Here is a 10,237-nt window from a genome sequence, read left to right as displayed (position 1 = left end):
CATACCTCCTCCCCCACTACTACTTTATAGTTTCCTGTCAGTCACCTTATGTACAGACACTCCTGTACCTAGAATCATTTCATGTACAGTACACACAATCAATGTAAATGAGCTATTTTATGTATTTACATCTATTGTTTTTTATCATTATTGTGTTCAGAGATTCTCAGTATATTTATTATCAAAGTACATATGCAGTATACAACCCAGACTGTGGGGAAGACAAATCTCAGGGTTGAACTGCATATGTACTTTGATAGTAAACGTAATTGAATCTTTGAACACAATAATGATAAAAATAAATATAAATTGACAAAATAGCTTATATACTGTACATAGATTGATTACATGTCCACGGTGACATTTTATCTTTGTGTGGGTTTTTTTGTGCTGCATCGGATTTGGAGTAGCAATTATTTTGTTCTCGAATAAATTCTCACTGTGAAACAGGGACATATCTTTTTCCCTTACTGGGGGGAGAGAGAGCATGTGGTACGTCAAATATCGGGTGAACGAGTAGCCTTTGGGGTACTACAGGTCTGTGTCTTTATTGATGCTTTGCTGTACGATTGAGTGCTCAGTGGAGGGTGCAGATGGTTTTTTGCTGGTGGGGTTGGGGGAGGGGGGAGATCATTGCTTTGCTGTTGCTTGTACGTGGGAGGGCAGAGCTGGGGTGGGGGGGCTTTGGGGTTCTAACATTTAACTGTCATTCATTCTTTGAGGCAGTCTGTTTTCGTGGATGTTTGCAAAGAAAAAGAATTTCAGGATGTATATTGTATACATTTCTCTGACATTAAATGTACCTATTGAAACTTTTCTCGGTCTTCCAATCGGGAACAGGTACCGATTACAACCGACGTTTCGATAACAAACTGCCCTATATTCGCCAGGGAAGCACTAGATCCTGTTTCATTCTCCTTTACACCTGTGTACTGGAAATGACACTAAACAATCTTGAATCATGTTGCATTTGTGGAGAGTCGGGGCACTGCCCCGGCTGTTACATTATACAACTGGTGTGAGGGCGTTGTTCCTACAGCGGCGATATCTACTGGCAGAACCCGCCCAGTCAGCGCCACAGATAGTGTTCAGTTTGCAGATTTCATTTCTGCTGTCATCTTCTCGCTGCTCCTTCTCCACACCGCCTCTTGAGAGAATATTTGTCCCGGAAATAAACCGGAGCTCCGGCCGGCGCTTTCCATTGGCCGGGGCTGCTGTCGATCGTTGTTGGAGGCGGGCTGGCAGCGGCAGTCCGGGCGGGCGATTCCATTGGCCAGGGCTGCTGTCGATCGTTGTTGGAGGCGGGCTGGCAGCGGCAGTCCGGGCGGGCGATTCCATTGGCCGGGGCTGCTGTCGATCGTTGTTGGAGGCGGGCTGGCAGCGGCAGTCCGGGCGGGCGAGAGCCGCGGTGCTGCCGTGTTCACTGAGCTCCGCGGGCGGTGGGCTGCGCTCCGGCCAGGTAACGGGGCGCGGGCCGCGGGCGGACCAGACAACAGAGATCCCAGATGTGGTGCCCCTTTCCCGGGAAATACAGGCTGTAGAATGAATGGAGCCCCGGGTTGGGGCGTGGGTTACCCCGGGGGGGGGGGGGGGCAATAGCATCGTTCCAACAGAAAGTACAGGCATGTTTCTATCAGGAGCAGTTCCTGAGCACATGTCTGGGCACGAGTTGGCCCCAGCACATCCTTGGGTGTGTTGGTTGTTAATGCGAACGCCGTGTAGATCCATGTACGCGTGATAAATTCTTAAATCTGAATCAGTAAATGCTGGCGGAGCGGGGTGGCGGGGGGGAGACCTGAGTAATTTACTGTGAGGAGGGGTTCATCTCCCACCCCCCACCCCCGCCTGGGGAGTCGGTCCGGCAGGGCCGGGAGTTCCAACCCACGGGGCAGACGGGTGCCCTGGCAGCTAAAGGTCCGGGACGGTGGGGTGGAAATGGGAGAGGGAGTGATGGGGAAGGGTGAAGAGGGGTGAGCTGATAGTGAGGTGCGAGGTGTGGGGTGAGGGAGAGGGTAGGGAAGGGTTAGTGGGGGAGGGAGAAGGGGAGAGGGGTGGGGGTGTAAGACTAGAGCAGGCGACGCAGGGGGTTGATGAGATGAGTATTTCTAACAAGCGATTAGGCATGTATGAAATCCGTTTCCATCTGGGTCAGAAATAAACATCCCGCCGCCTCGTCATCTGCCCTTCCCTGTGCTGGTGTACTGAGACGAGCTAATTTTCTCAATTCGGTTACGGTAGTTTGGCTTTTCTAGTGACCCAGTTGTCTTCAGGTAAACGCCCCATGTGTTTTACCCGTCTGAAGTGAGGTGATGGAAACTTTTAAAATGAAATGAACCAGCATCACCAGTAAATTGATATCTCATATTCCACTGAATAATTTATCAAATCATAAGCTGAGACACACCCTGGTACATGATCTCTGTTCAGCTATTCTGGCTAAACCATGGTCCAAATATTGTGTGGAACATTTTTGGTAAAATGTTTTTGCGAATGAATGCTTAACATCCTTTTTTTAAATCTTTTTATTAAGTTTCAAGATTAATAAACATAACAATAATAGTAATGTTACGTAGAGATTGGGGTTACAATAGTAACAGTTAACATGAACAAGCACAGATTCCAAGTAACAAATATAGTTTAACCTCCCAATCTCATAGTAACTGACCATGAAAAAGATATTTTATGAAGAGAGAAAAAAGAAACCCCCTAAACTAAAAAAAAGTAAACTAAAAAAAAAGAAGCAAAGCTTAGGCTGTCATATTACATCGGCTGAAATTATTATTTGTCGTAAGCTCCGCTCCTCTATACATGAACGAAAAATTACTACAAAGGATTTAGAAAGGAAGGCTTAACATCCAAGAAGTGTTTAATGTCTCTGGCCCTGTACACACTGGAGTTCAGAAGGATGAGGAGTGGGGTCTCATTAAAACCTGTCAGATACTGTAAGGGCCGGATACATTCAACGTAGAGAGGATGTTTTGAGTAGTGGGAGAGTCTAGGACCAGAGGGCACAGCCCAAGAATAGAGGGGTGTCATCTGGAACAGAGACCAGGAGGATTTTTTCCTGTATCTGATGAATCGGTGGAATTTGTTGCCACAGGGGGCAATGGAGGCCAAATCATTGTGTTTATAAGGCAGAGATTGGTCAGGGACTGATACGTTAAAGGGAGAATGGATTTGCAAAAACAAACCATTGTATCTGTTTCCTGTTGCCTAGCAGCAGCTGCCGAGAAATTGTTGTTGCTAAGCAACAATGGTTTCTGCTAGTTTTTGATGCTGATGATAGAGGAACAATGTAGGCGAGACTGCTGACAGAAATTGCAGTGAACTGGCCACTGGCCACAAACAAAGCATGGGCGGACCTCGTGATCACATCCTGCCAGGGGTGGTAGTAGAGGCAGATACATGAAGGAAATTTAAGAAATTCTTGGATAGGCACATGGATGAAGGAAAAATGGAGGACCATGTAGGAGGGGAAGGGTTAAATTGATCTTGGAATACGTTAAAAGATCAGCACAACATTATGGGCCGAAGGGTCTGTACTGAAATATTCATATGACATTCAATTTAAAATGTACTTTAGCTCTACACTGTTTTAGGATGTGTTAAAGGTACTACCGAAAACAACATTCTATTTATTTCAATGTTTGAAAAAACTTGGACACTTCATAACACACTTGCTGTCTCCATTTGGCTGAGTTTCCTTTATTCAGGAGGAGGTCCTGCTTTGGTTGGGGCGACCATGGACATTGTCTCCCAGCTGTCTACATGGTGCGGAAGCCAGGGTAGAACAATATTAGATTAGATTATGAGGACACGCAGTCCTTTTTTATTGTCATTTAGTAATGCATGCATTAAGAAATGATACAATATTCCTCCGGTGCGAAATCACAAAACACAAGACAGACCAAGACTGAAAAACTAACAAAAACCACATAATTATAACATATACAAATGTGGTAGTTACAACAGTGCAACAATACCATAACTTGATGAAGAACAGGCCATGGGCACAGTAAAAAAAGTTCAAAGTCTCTCGAAAGTCCCACATCTCACGCAGATGGGAGAAGGAAGAAAACTCTCCCTGCCATGCCCGACCACAGTCTGACTCTGAGTCATCCGAAAACTTTGAGCTCTGATCAACTCTCCGACACCGAGTACTGAGCACCATCTCTATCCGAATGCTTCGACCCCAGCCCCGGCTGCCAGCAGCAGGCAAAGCCGAGGATTTTGGGGCCTTCCCTCCGGAGATTCTCGATCGCACAGTAGCAGCGGCAGCGAATCTAGCATTTTAGAAATTTCTCCAGATGTTCCTCTGTGCTTCTCACGTCTGTCTTCATCAAATCAGAATTGTGCACGGCATCCTACTTACAAATACGATATAATTTCAACGGAGAGGCTACGTGTGCTGCGTCGCGCTGCCATCTTCTCCTCCCACCTCCTTTTGGGGAAAGGAGAGCGAGCTGTTGCCTGTACACCAGGCTCCCCCTCTCCACACAGCTGATGAATCCAAAGGAACTGCAGAGACCAATATAGTTTGGCACCTGTGGCATTGCAGGAGTTACCAGTCAGCATTGAACTCAGCGTAGGACTGCCTTCGGGAGTCCAGTTCCATCCAGATTTTTCCCTCAGGGTTTACTCCAGAAGCCTTCCCCACGAGTGGGTATAGCCACAAGGCAGCAGAAGTTTGAGATCAGAGATTTCCTTCTCCCAGGTCAGCTGGCAGTCACGGCTGACGAGCCCCATCTGCTCGGAGTGACTGGTTTTAAGGTGCCAGTAACCTGCTTTTGCCCTTTCCTCCTGGCATAGTAGCTAAGCTACATGTAGAGTTTCCTTTATAATACAGAATAAACATGAGATTCTGCAGATGCTGGAAACCCAGAGTAACACACACAAAATGCTGCAGGAACTCAGTACGTCAGGCAGTCTCTATGGAATAGGTGGGGCCGAAACGTTGACTCTTTTTTTCTTCTCCATTGATGCGGCCTGACCTACTGAGTTCCTCCAGCATTTTGTGCGTGTTGCTCTTTATAGTGCCAGACCTTGTTTTCACCTCCTTTGCAACTTCATACGGAAACTCATCCCTGTTCACCTTGTGAACATTGAGGGGAATAGACTAGGCAATCTGCATTGCTGGATATGGAGAGAGCTGGAGCTGAGGTGAACACCAACCTTGCCTGCATCATTCCCGCTTGATCAGCACAGGAGTGGAGAATGTTAAGAGAGGAACCAGAATGGAGGACGAAAAAGGAGAGGAGGATGATTAAGGAGTAATTACCCGAAGTTAGAGAAATCAATGTTCATCCTGTCAGGTTGGAGGCTACCCCGATGGAAGATATGGTGTTGCTTATCCACTCTAAGAGTGGCCTCATCGTGGCTCTAGAGGAGGCCATGGACTGACATGTCGGAATGGGATTGGGGATTGGAAGTAACATGGGTAGCCACAGGAAATCCCACCTGTTAGTGGATGGAATGAGAGTGCTGGACAAAGTGGTGCCCCAATCTACGTTGGGTCTCGCTGATGTAGAGGAGGGAGCACTGGATGCAACAGATGACACTGCATTTATGACATGATTCAAGGTGCATGTCTATTGATTCTCTCTCTTTTTGGTTCTTGCAGGTAATCCACCATGAGGCAGGAGATGGTAGCCACCTGGGTGGTCCTGCTGCTGACAGGGAGCCTGAGTGACCTCTTGGTCGAGGCTGGCCGCTCCAGAACCATGGGTCGGCCTGGGCCTGCCCTCAAGCCCAAGAAGGGACTCTCCAACAAGGCCAAGATCGCGGCAGCCGGGGTTGCAGGAGTTGCAGGGGGATTGGTCTTGGGCTCGGTTTTAAGCGGAGGGGGGTCCCCGAGCCAATGGCGTAACAATCAACAGCAGATGATCAATGGGACCCTGGGCACTGGAGCTGTGGTGTCCCCACTGGGCAGCCTGGGGCTGATGAGCTCTATGCTTGTCCTGACTCATTGCATTTCAGTCTAATGTTGTCATGCCTCTCCCAGTCCAACCAAAGGCTTCTGTCCTGACCTGCTCCTCGGTGTTACCCACATCCTCTCCACCCATTAGCCTGATGCAGTTCACCGATTGGACTCAGTGTGGCCCTTCTGTGCCAGGGTCGCAATCTCAGACCTTCAGCCCACAAACCCCATGGGAATTCTGACCATCAGCCACATTCCTGGGCATCACAACTGGTGGGAAATGGACCTGGGGCACACTGCTTTCTCTTCCCCTCAGGAAGATGAAGATTTAAAACCCTGGTCACAGCCCTTCCATTTGGAAATGGATTTCAGTGGAGTTGAATCTCTCCACCTCTCTGGGGCAGTCCTTCTTTATTAATATTTAAATACTTTGATCCCAAAGTGAAGTCCAAGGTGAGAGAGCTAGCCTGTCAGCAGCAGTTACAAAAATTGTATCTTAGTTGTCCACTGTTCTTGGGGTGAGAGTGTCATTGACAGCGTCCAGTATTAATATCGTTCAGACTCTGGGCTAACATTCCTCAGGAAATTCTGACACTTCCAGGATTCTGAGCCTCTCCATGTTCCAAATGTTTGCTGATGGAGGGCAGAAATAGCAAGCCAAGATGGACATTTGAGAGTTTTGGAAGGGGCAAGAAGACTTTCTAACCGTTCAATAAGATCTTCACTGTAACCCCACTGTACCCATTTTGGTTTGCCAATCTGTACAGCACTACCCAACAAAAATATGTTATGGCTGTCAACACAGCAGGCCAGGCAGCATCTCTAGGAAGAGGTACAGTCGACGTTTCTGGCCGAGACCCTTCCTGCCTGGCCTGCTGTGTTCACCAGCAACTTTGATGTGTGTTGCTTGAATTTCCAGCGTCTGCAGAATTCCTCGTGTTATGGCTCTCAATCTTGGCGGCTAGTTGGGCGAGTCTCAGATAGCTCTGGCTGTGTGACGGAGTGCTTGGTTGAACTCAAGTCTGACAAAAGGACTCCAACCTGAAGCATTAAAATCTCTTCACAGATGCTGCCTGGCCCTCCGTTTCCAGGACTTTCCCTTTATTCCCATTTAACCACTGACTGACAGTGCAGTGGGGTTACAGTGCGAGGGACTGACAGTGCAGTGGGGTTACAGTGAGAGGGACTGACTGACAGTGCAGTGGGGTTACAGTGAGAGGGATTGACTGACAGTGCAGTGGGGTTACAGTGAGAGAGACTGACAGTGCAGTGGGGTTACAGTGAGAGGGACTGACAGTGCAGTGGGGTTACAGTGAGAGGGACTGACCGACAGTGCAGTGGGGTTACAGTGAGAGGGACTGACAGTGCAGTGGGGTCACAGTGAGAGGGACTGACAGTGCAGTGGGGTTACAGTGAGAGGGACTGACCGACAGTGCAGTGGGGTTACAGTGAGAGGGACTGACAGTGCAGTGGGGTCACAGTGAGAGGGACTGACCGACAGTGCAGTGGGGTTACAGTGAGAGGGACTGTCCCAAACTGAACTGAAGATGATTTATTTCTGAAGATAACATCACTCAGTTATCTCCTGCCCACACCTTCAGATTTTCTACCATATTGAGATGCTTGCTCACCTTTGGAGCTTGAGGTTCTTGGCAACATTGGAGAACTGGGTGGAGGAATTTGGACAGATGAGAAGGGAGGGAGGTGTCAGAAGGGTCAGGGACTGTGGGTAGGGTTGCAGGGAAGAGTGGGTGATAGAGGGATTGTTCAATACTTTTTTGGGGAATGGGGTAGAAGGCTGGAGGAACTTGGATGGATGAGGAAGGAGTCATGTATCTTGGGTAGGGTTGCAGGAAATGGAAGCGTGGGGAATAGTGAGAGGAGTTGGTCAAAATCATTTTGGGGTTCAGTAGCTATTAGTGAAAGCTGGGAGAAGCAACGCGACACCGAGAGTGGCCAAAGTGGGTGACCATGATGCGGTATTAATCTGAAAATCCACTATGCCACACACAGCTTGGTTGGTTTAAGTATTTCTCTGACAGAGGCTTATTGCCCTGGGGACAAGGGGGGCAGGCTTTGCCCTGCCTGTAAAGCTGGTATTCAGACATTGCTGAGGTATTGACCGTTTGACGTGGAAGCAGAATCAGGCCATTTGGCTCACTGAGTCTGGTATTGCATTCCTTCTATTTTTGTCCCTCTCAACTCCGTTCTCCTGCCTTGTCCCTGAAGCCTTTGACACCCGAACTCATCAAGAGCACTTTTTAGACATTGGGTAATACTGGTAAATTTCCCATGTGCTTTTTTTTAGTACCTTTAGAATCAGTCCAGCATGCTTTCCACTCCATAAACAGGGTTTGTACAGTGACAGCCTCAGGTGATGGTATTAGTGGTATGTCAGTGTTCAATACCGTTTGTGGATCAAGATAACACTGAAGCCTGGAACTCACCATCCACCAGCATCTGCTGAATTTATCTGAGGCCTATGAAAGGACGTGCCCAACTCCACAGGGCCCCATTTCAACCTTTGACCCAGGGAGCTGCTTACTGGGCAATTACACCCTGAGTTACAGGAGATGGGTGTTGGCAGATACCCCCCAAACCCAGACAGAGGCCACTGAAGCTCAGTCTGACCTGCATCCCAGCTACTGCAGGATGTCACAATCATACCGTTAACCTCAGTAACCCAAACCTCCCAAAGCCAAGACCAGTTCTGTCCGTCACAGGTTAAAAACAGGTGTGGGCAGTGCTCAGTCACCACACATTGTGTGGGGCATGCTGAGGCCAGGTAGGTCCTCTGTTCCATTCAGGTTGTCCGCAAAGAAAGGAGGTTTCATCTACTTTTCTTTAATCCAGGGGTTGTGTTCCCAACCATTTTAATGCCATGGACTCCTGCCATTCAGGGAGGGCTCTGTGGATTAGCCAAGGTTGGGAACCCCTGCTTTAATCTAGTCCATAAGAGATTTCAATGGTGACTTGCTGTCAGATGTACCACCTGGCCCACCCCGTAAACAGTCCTGGGTGAAGCAGTTCCATTGATGATTGCACCATTCTAACACATTGCCTTCAGTGACCACATGGAAGAAACAAGATGGCATTTGGATGATTGCTTTGCAGAACACCTCCGTTCTCCAAGGGCCATCCATCACTCTCTCACCTTGTCATCGTGCATTTGGTGTGCACTGTTCCTAACACAGTGTGTAACTCAAAGAACTGTATCTCATCTTTTATTTTGGCTGGCTGAACCTGTTCAGACCATGCTGCCTGAGGAGCTGGTGCTGAGGGAGCTTTCTTTGTATCTAACCTACGCTATACTCGACAGTAGGGCCGCTGCTCAAAGAAGAAAACCCCACTTGGTTGCGTAGAGCGTGGCCAGATTGTTCCTGTGCATTTTCCTCGTAATGGTGTGGAAATTTCTACTTTGGCTTCATGATTGCAGTGTACATTTCTGGTTTTGAAGAATTTCCTGAACAAAAATGTCACTCATCAGTGCAAGACTCTCTCTGTACAATCTCAAAGCCTTTCATATTTGAATTGCCTTTAATTTGTTACAGATGTGCATGACAATAAAATTACTGGTGACCTAATGCTTGGTGCCTTTGTCCACACTGTGCATTGGGCTGTGTTTTACTGCCGGTGAAGGAGAAGTTTGGCACTGTTTAGCACTCCTGAGAAATCCCAAGAGCATTGAAACCAAAGGGTACAAATAAAGGGTAGGTTTGTTTTTCTGCTGGCTGAGAAATCTGTGTTGCAGTATTCCACAGAGGAGAGGGAAGGTGAACATCAGCCTAACTATGTTAGATTGTGTTGGGTGTGAACAGCGTTGTGCTGGGTAGGAGGGCTCCCTGTTCTTTGCACAAGCTGTGCCTTCACATATCCTTTAACAGAACGACATTCCATACAGTTCAAAGTGAGTTTATTAATGAAGTAGATAAACGTCGCTGTATACAACACCGAGATTCATTCCCTTATGGGCATTCAAGTTTAAGACCGTAAGATATAGGAGCAGAATTAGGCCATTTGGCCCATCAAGTCTGCTTCCCCATTCCATCGTGGCTGATCCATTTTCCCTCTCAGCCCCAATCACTTGCCTTCTCCCAGTATCCCTTCATGCATTGACTTATCAAGATTCCATCAACCTCTGCCTTAAATATACCCAAACACTTGGCCTCCATAGCTGTGTCAACGAATTCCACAGATTCTCCACTCTCTGGCAAAAGAAATTCATCTTCATCCATCCAGGGTGACCAAGGATGGGAGCTCAACATTCAGGGATATTCAATATTCAGGAGGGATAGACATGAAAGAAAAGGAGGTGGGGTG

General features: G+C 47.8%; 1 long non-coding RNA gene across 1 annotated transcript; it reads left to right on the top strand.

The window, feature by feature from the left end:
• The first annotated feature begins 1,319 nt into the window (after positions 1–1,319).
• Positions 1,320–9,501, top strand: LOC134351129 (uncharacterized). Its single transcript, XR_010019078.1, has 2 exons — positions 1,320–1,459; positions 5,621–9,501. It is a non-coding gene; the product is annotated as an uncharacterized LOC134351129 (long non-coding RNA).
• The last annotated feature ends 736 nt before the right edge of the window (positions 9,502–10,237 follow it).

Source organism: Mobula hypostoma, chromosome 8, assembly GCF_963921235.1.
Source record: "Mobula hypostoma chromosome 8, sMobHyp1.1, whole genome shotgun sequence".
NCBI classification, from domain to species: Eukaryota; Metazoa; Chordata; class Chondrichthyes; order Myliobatiformes; family Myliobatidae; genus Mobula; species Mobula hypostoma.
Note: the sequence above shows the minus strand (reverse complement) of the source record. Positions and strands in the feature narration are given on the sequence as shown.